The 7,792-nt window shown below is 38.2% G+C and overlaps 1 protein-coding gene across 1 annotated transcript in view; it reads left to right on the forward strand.

The window, feature by feature from the left end:
• UXT (ubiquitously expressed prefoldin like chaperone) overlaps positions 1–6,817 on the forward strand; it is a 269,833-nt gene extending 263,016 nt beyond the window's left edge. The window contains exon 8 of the mRNA XM_054566485.1: positions 6,804–6,817. The gene's annotated coding sequence lies outside the window, so the exon portion shown is untranslated. The remainder of the gene's footprint in view (positions 1–6,803) is intronic.
• The last annotated feature ends 975 nt before the right edge of the window (positions 6,818–7,792 follow it).

Here is a 7,792-nt window from a genome sequence, read left to right on the forward strand (position 1 = left end):
GGAAGGGCACCAGTAACATACAGGGAGAAACTGAAGTGTTTGGCATCAGGGTGAGCGCTGGGGGACAGCTTCCTCCCAGACAAAACTCCAGAAGCCAAGCAGCAGCCATTGTTCCCTTTCTAAGCCCTACCCGACACAGAGCCACAGAACAGCAACACCATATTTGAGACTCCATCAACCTGGTTCACACAGATTGCCCCACCCTGGTGATTACCTAAGACTCCACCCCATTCAACTTACTGGTACGCTGTTCTATAATAGGCCATGCTACTGAGACAGGGAGTCAAAGCAATTCTACCTAATACCTAGAAACAAACACAGGGAGGCTGCCAAAATGATGAGACAAAGAAATATGGCCCAGCCCTGGCTGCTGTGGCTTACTGGATTGAGTGCCAGCCTGTGAACCAAAGGGTTCGATTCCCAGTCAGGGTACATGCCGGGGTTGTGGACCAGGTCCCCAGTTGGGAGCATAAGAGAGGCAACCACACATTGATGTTTCTCTCTCCCTCTCTCTCCCCTCTCTTCTCCTCTCTCTAAAAGTAAAATAAATAAAATCTTAAAAAAAAAAGAAATATGGCCCAAAAGAAAGAGTAGAACAAAACTCCAGAAAAGAACTAAACAAAATGGAGATAAGCAATCTATTAGATGCAGAATTCAAAACACTGGTTATTAGGATGCTCACAGAATTCATTGGGTGCTTCAACAGCATAAAAAAATACCCAGGCAGAAATGAAGGTTATACTAAGTGAAATAACAAAAATTACAGGGAACCAACAGCGGAGTACATGAAGCCAAGAATCAAATCAATGATTTGGAACATAAGGAAGAAAAAAAACATTCAATCAGAACAGCAAGAAGAAAAAAGAATCCAAAAAAACAAGGATAGCTAAGGAGCCTCTGGGACAATTTCAAAGACATCAACATTTAAATCATAGGTGGCAGAAGGAGAAGAAGAGCAAGAAACTGAAAACTTATTTGAAAAAATTATGGAATAAAACTTCCCTAATTTGGTGAAGGAAATAGACATACAAGTCCAGGATGCACAGAGAGTCCCAAACAAGCTGGCTTCAAACAGGACCACACCAAGACACATCATAATTAAAATGCCAAAGGTTAAAGATAGAGAATCTTAAAATCAGCAAGAGAAAAGCAGAGAGTTATCTACAAAAGAGTTCCCATAAAACTGTCAACTTATTTCTCAAAAGAAACTTTGCAGGTTAGGACTGGCAAGAAGTATTCAAAGTGATGAAAAGCAAGGACCTACAACCTAGATTACTCTATCCAGCAAAGCTATCGTTTAGAATGGAAGGGCAAATACAGTGCTTCCCAGACAAGGTAAAGCTAAAGGAGTTCATCACCATCAAGCCATTATTACACGCAATGTTAAAGGGACTTATTTAAGAAAAAGAAGATCAAAACTAAAATGGCAATAAATTCTCAACTATCAACAACGGAATCTAAGAAACAAACTAAGCAAAAAAGCAGAACAGAAACAGATTCACATATATGGAGATCATTTGGAGGGTTATCAGTTGGGAGGGGAAAGGGAGAGAATGGGAGAAAAGGTGCAGGGATTAAGAAGTACAAATTGATAGGTACAGAATAGGCAGGGGGATGTTAAGAACAGTAAAGAAAATGGAGAAGCCAAAGAACTTATATGCATGACCTATTGACATGAACTAAGGAGGGATTGCTGGAGAGAATGAGGGGTACCAGGTGCAGGGGCAAAGGGGAGAAATTGGGACAAGTGTAATAGCATAATCGATGAAATAATTTTTAAAAAGAAAGAAATTGAGGAGGAAAATTGGAAAAGAAATGTTGGATATTAAAAGAAAGCGAGAAATGTTGACAGACAGATATAAGAAGAGGAAAGAAAGAGGAAAGGCAGAAGACAGGACAGCTCAAGGACATGTAAAACAGCAGATTGCACTGGACCCTGCAGAGACTGCTGCTTGATTTACAAAGAGAAAGGAAAAAGTAGTAAGTGCCAAAGTTGCTGCTTTACTGAAAAAAGGCAGAAATAGAATTTAAGAGGGAATCTTATGCAAGAGATGTGTTTCTGATGGTTTTTCCTTTACAAACTGGTTCCCTGTACATGCTAGAAAAAGAGACTGGTAGTTTGCTGCACAGGCAGGAAGACCAACTACATCCATGGTACACTCTTCCAGTGGAAACATATGGACACAGTTGGGAACAGTACTATATACATGCCTTGTCTTCTGGATATTGATTACCAGGTTATTTCATAATGCTCTTCCTGTACAGACTTCTTTGATAACATCACCAGAATACCCAAGTTTTGCACTATCCAGCAATTCAGAAATCCAGAAAACCAGCCAGAAGAGTGCTGGAAAAGCATGTGGAAAACTTCAAAAAGAAGGGAAGGTAGATGAAGTTCTCAGGATGGTGGTGAAGATGAAAATACTTGGAATGCAAATTCTACTCAACAGATGTAATGAGACTAGTACAATATATACAGTAATCATTGTCTTATGATTTAAGTCAATTAAAATTCTATTGGGGAAGTAGGACTGCTTTATGTTTTCAACCTAATCTGTATTTTCAAGTGTTTCTTTAATCCTGCTTAGTGGGTATAGGTTAAAATTGTCTAACTCAGAAAAGTCAAGGGATAAAACTAAAGAGATAAAATGGCTGCAAAGTCCCTGCATATGAAAACCAACTATTAGAAGTCTAAAGAACCTAAAGGTCTGGACTTCCCTCCATCACCTTTCTTATGCAGTATTTCATGTACCCATTATCCCTATGCTCTCAGATGGTATGTTTTGTTTAGAGTTATTTTGCTCTAAAACTCTTACGCCCACACAAAGTAACTGGTTTTTCAGAGTACGTAATTTGACTCTGGGTCAGATGCATTTTAATTAACCAATCAGATAATAATCTATGTTTAGCCTTTTTCTTATTGCTCATCAACTGCAAGCAAAATCTTGTAGTATTTAATCTTACTTAAACAATAAATGGAAAATCTTTTCAAAAAGAAAAATAGCCACAGACCAGTAATAGCATTTATGACAAGGTTGCAATTGAAGATAATGTTCCCGTCACCCATATTAAGATGTACTAAAACATTTCTTGACCCTCAAGTATTAGGAAATCTTTACTACAGAAGAATTACTGATTTCTCTGTGGAGGCACTGTAATTCAGGTGTCTGATTGTGATAAATCTAGTCTTCAAAGTTTGTAGCTGTTAGGTCTGTTGACCAGCATGCTTATCTTCTAAAACTTGTATGGATATTTTCTTCTTTTTACCTCCTTTATCTTAATATTTATCTACTTATACTTAGAAGCTTCTTAAAAACCACAGGAAAAAGAGGCAGCAAGCAAATAAATAGAAATAAAACCTACATGGGAATGTAAGCATTTCTAACTCAACTTTGGAAGATCTAGGAAGGAACAGTTGGGGAAGGTAGAGTGCTGATGATAAGGAGAAAGTAGCCATGCATAGCTCAGAATCATCAGCCTCCAAATAGTATTACCATACAGTGTGAAGAGGAAGACCTTTCACTGTCATCCACTGAATTCCTTACACTTTAGTGATCCTTCTGCTGTGACACAAAAACTTAATTTCTGGAAAATTATCTTTAACAGATAATCATGGGTGTGCATAAAAACTCAATCAAAGAATTTTGCCACCAAATTGTCAATTATAATGAAAACCTACTGCCATTGGAAATGTTTAAAAGACGGAATACTATACAACCATTAAAATTATGTAGATTATTTCTGAACATGGAAAAATATTTATGTAACACTCCCAGTGTGTTTTTTTTAAAGAAGGCAACCACTCTTATTAGTTTTACTTTATCCTTTCATTACTTTGTAAATTGTAGGATAAACCAAGAAAATAATTATGTTAATGTCATTATGACCCCTCTACCAAAAAAAGTATACCTAAGTACATTATCAAAGAAGTCAAAGTTCTGTAATTTTGATCTGAACTGGAAAAGAGCTCTGTATTCTTTTTCTCTTAAGAACAAGTCAGCTTACCTCTGCTTTCAGAATAAGAAAGTAAATGTACTTTTCCCTATTCTTCCATCTAAGTACAACTAAAACCTTGACACTATAAAGCAAAGAAGACTCTGACAGTTGGAGAGAAAGCAGACCAATAACAGACCTCAGAACCTGAGGAACAACATAGCAGTGATTCCCACCCTGGCCAGTGTGTCTCAGTTTGCTGGGTGTCATCCTGCAAAGTGAAAGTCCCAGGTTCAATTCTCAGTCAGAGCACATGCCTAGGTTGTGAGTTCGGCCCTGGTTGGAGCACGTACAAGAGGCAACCAATCGATGTTTCTTTCTCACATCAATATTTCTTTCCTTCTCCCTCCCTTCCCCTCTCTCTAAAAGTAAACAAATAAATTTTAAAAACATAGCAGTGATTCCTTTGAGTTTGCTTTTTACTTCACATATCTCAGCCCAGGTGCTAGAGAAGCTGGAAACCCAAAAATGCCAGTGGACACAAACAAATACAGCTCTAAGAAAGCCTGTTTTCTCAAGTCCAAGGACAATAAAATGAACAACCTAGCGACAGAAAAATTTTAAATAATAACTACCTTAGTCCAGCCAAGCATTATGGAAAAAATTATGGGTCCCAACACCATCTCATCAGCAAAAGCCAAACTGGGAGCATATATTTCCACTCTTGTCTGGCTATATAATAAGGTGCTACACCTGCTACAACACTGGTGTGATAGAAGAAAAGACCAAGTCGGGGAAATAAGGCTCATCCCTTCTGGGCAGTAATGAGGCTCCTCATTCAGTGCTGGCAGTGGAGAAACCATGGACAGCCTGGACTTCTACCCCAAATCAGCAGTAATGAGACATCCGTCCTCCATCTTGCTGGAGTAGTGTCAGAAGAGGCCTACTGGTCAGGGCTTTCATCTCTGCCAAGGTGCAGCAAGGTCAAGCCCCCACCCTCACATGTTGTCAGTGGAGTAATGGGAAGCAGTAATTAGGCACTACTACTCCTCCCACCCATGGAAGAATCAGGAGAGACAGTGGAAATTTAGAATTCCACCCCTGCCCAGAAGTATTGAGGAGCTCTCCTCCTTGAGTGTCGAGAGAAGCCAAATGGTAAACCTGGACTTCCTCCACCACTGGCCATAATGAAGTGGTACCCCATCTTCCTCAGTTGTGAAGTCAAGGAAACAAGCTAAAATAGGTTTAAATAAGAATCGAATCCTGGCCTTGCCTGGTGTGGCTCAATGGATTGAGTGCTGGCCTGTGAACCACAAGGTCACTTGTTCAACTCCCAGTCTACTGCACATGCCTGGGTTGCAGGCCAGGTCCCCAGTAGGGGGCACATGAGAGGTCCCTCTCTGTCTCCCTCTATTCCCCTCTGTCTAAAAATAAATAAGTAATTTTTTAAAAAACGCCTTAAGAATCAAATTCTGATAACATAATACCAAAAAACTCTAGGTTTCAGTTGAGACTCACTGACATCAAGAACCAGAAAAATCTCAAACTCAATTAAAAAAAAAAGTACAAAGAATGAGATAACAGAGATAATTATCCAATGAAGATTTTGAATCAGCTATCACAAAAATGCTTCAACATACAAATTGGTAGTTACAGAATAGCCATGAGGATGTAAAGTACAGTATACAAAATGGAGCAGCCAAAGAACTTATATGCTTGACCCACGGACATGAACTAAGGTGTGGGGATTCCCTGAGGGAGTGTTGGGTGGAAGGGGGCAAACGGGGAAAATTGGGGCAACTGTAATAGAATAATCAATAAAATATAATTTTTAAAAAATGCTTCAAAAAGCTGGTCTCAGCAAAAAACATAGAAGATTTAAGAAGATACAAATAGACCCAAATGGAAATTTTAGATTTGAAAAATACAACAACCAAAATAAAAAACTCAATGGATGGCCTCAACAACAGAACAGAGGGGAAAGAGGAAATAATCAGTGAAATAGAGCACAGAAGAACAGAAACCACCCAATCAGAATAACATACACACACGAAAAAAAATGTTTTAAATAAAGAATGACATAAACAAAATTGACTAAGAAATACAAGTGCCTCGGGAACTTGTAGGACTATAACAAAAGAGCCAACATTTGTGTCATCATAAAACAGAAAAGAGAAAAGGATGAAATAATGGAATATTATTCAGCCATAGAAAGAAGGCAATCTTGCCATTTGCAACAATATGGACAGATCTTGAGGGCATTATGCTAAGTGAAAAAAGTCAAACAAAAGAAAGACAAATACTATATGATCTCACTTACAAGTGGAATCTAAAACAAAAACACCAAGCATATAGATACAGCAGATTGGTAGCAAGGGTAGGGGATAGGGGGCAAAATGAGTGAGTGGAATCAAAAGGGACAAACTTCCAGTTATAAAATAAAAAGTAAAGTAAATAAGTCATAGGGATGTAATGTACAGCATGGTCACTATAGTTAATAATACTGTATCGTATATTTGAAAGTTATTTAGTGAGTAAATCTTAGAAGTTCTCATTATGAGGAAAAAAATCTGTACGTATGGTGACAGATGTTAACTAGACTTACTGTGGTAATCTTTTCACAAAATATGCAAATATTGAATCATTATGTTGTAAACTGGAAACTAATATAATGTTGTAAGTTAATTAAACCTCAATTTTAAAAAGATAATTTATCTATTGGTGAAAGAATAGATAAATATATCATTGGAACAAAATGAGAGTTGGGAAATACACCCACACAAATCTTTGACAAAGGAGCAAGGGCAACTCAGTGGAGAAAAGGTAGCCTTTTCCAGAAATGGTCTTGAAAAACTTGAACATCCATATGCCAAAAAAAAAAAAAAAATCTAGATGCAGTCTTTTTTAAGATTTTATTTATTTATTTTTAGAGAGGGGAAGGGATGGAGAGAGAGAGAGAACATCAATGTGTGGTTGCCTCTTGTGCACCCCTTACTGGGGACCTGGCCTCCAACCCAGGCACGTGCCCTGACTGGGAATCAAACCTGTGACCCTTTGGGTCACAGGCCGGTGCTCAATCCGCTGAGCTACACCAGCCAGGGCAATATTGGTTAACTGTAACAAATGTACCACACTAATTGAAGATATTAATAATAGGGGAAACTGTGTGTCAAAGGAGGGGGAGCTAGAATGGCATATGGAGCTATTACGTACTATCTTCTCAATTATTCTGTAAATGTAAAACTACTGAAAAAAAGTCAATTAATTGTTTTAAATGCACTTAGCATACAGTCTTGCAATTGCGCTCATGTGCATTCATCTCATAAAAAAAACCTTACATAAAAAAATCAAGCATCTTTATTCATAATAGCCAAAAACTGTAAACAACCAAGATGTCCTTCACCTAGTGACTGCTTAAGCAAACTGTGGTACATCCGAACTAGGGAATACTATTCAGCAAGGAAAGATCAAATTATTCATATATGCAACAATCTGGATGAATCTCTGGGCAATTATGCTGAGTAAAAACAAGTCAATACCAGCCCTGTCTTGTGTGACTCACTGGATTAAGTGCTGGCCTGCAAACTGAAAGGTCACTAGTTCCATTCCCAGTCAGGGAACATGCCTAGGTTGTGGGCCAGGTCCCCAGTTGGGGACCTGTGAGAGGTAACTGATCCATGTATCTCTCGCACATTTATGTTTCTCTCCTTCTCTTTCTCCCTGTCTTTCCCTCTCTCTAAAAGTAAATAAATAAAAATATTTTTTAAAAGCCAGTATCAAAAGATTATGTACTGTATGATTCCACTTACATAACACCCTTGAAATGACAAAATTATTGAGTGGGAGCATAGGTTGGAGG

The sequence above is a fragment of the Pteronotus mesoamericanus genome, unplaced genomic scaffold (genome assembly GCF_021234165.1).
Source record: "Pteronotus mesoamericanus isolate MK-2021 breed Mesoamerican mustached bat unplaced genomic scaffold, CSHL_Meso_final contig_173, whole genome shotgun sequence".
Lineage (NCBI taxonomy): Eukaryota > Metazoa > Chordata > Mammalia > Chiroptera > Mormoopidae > Pteronotus > Pteronotus mesoamericanus.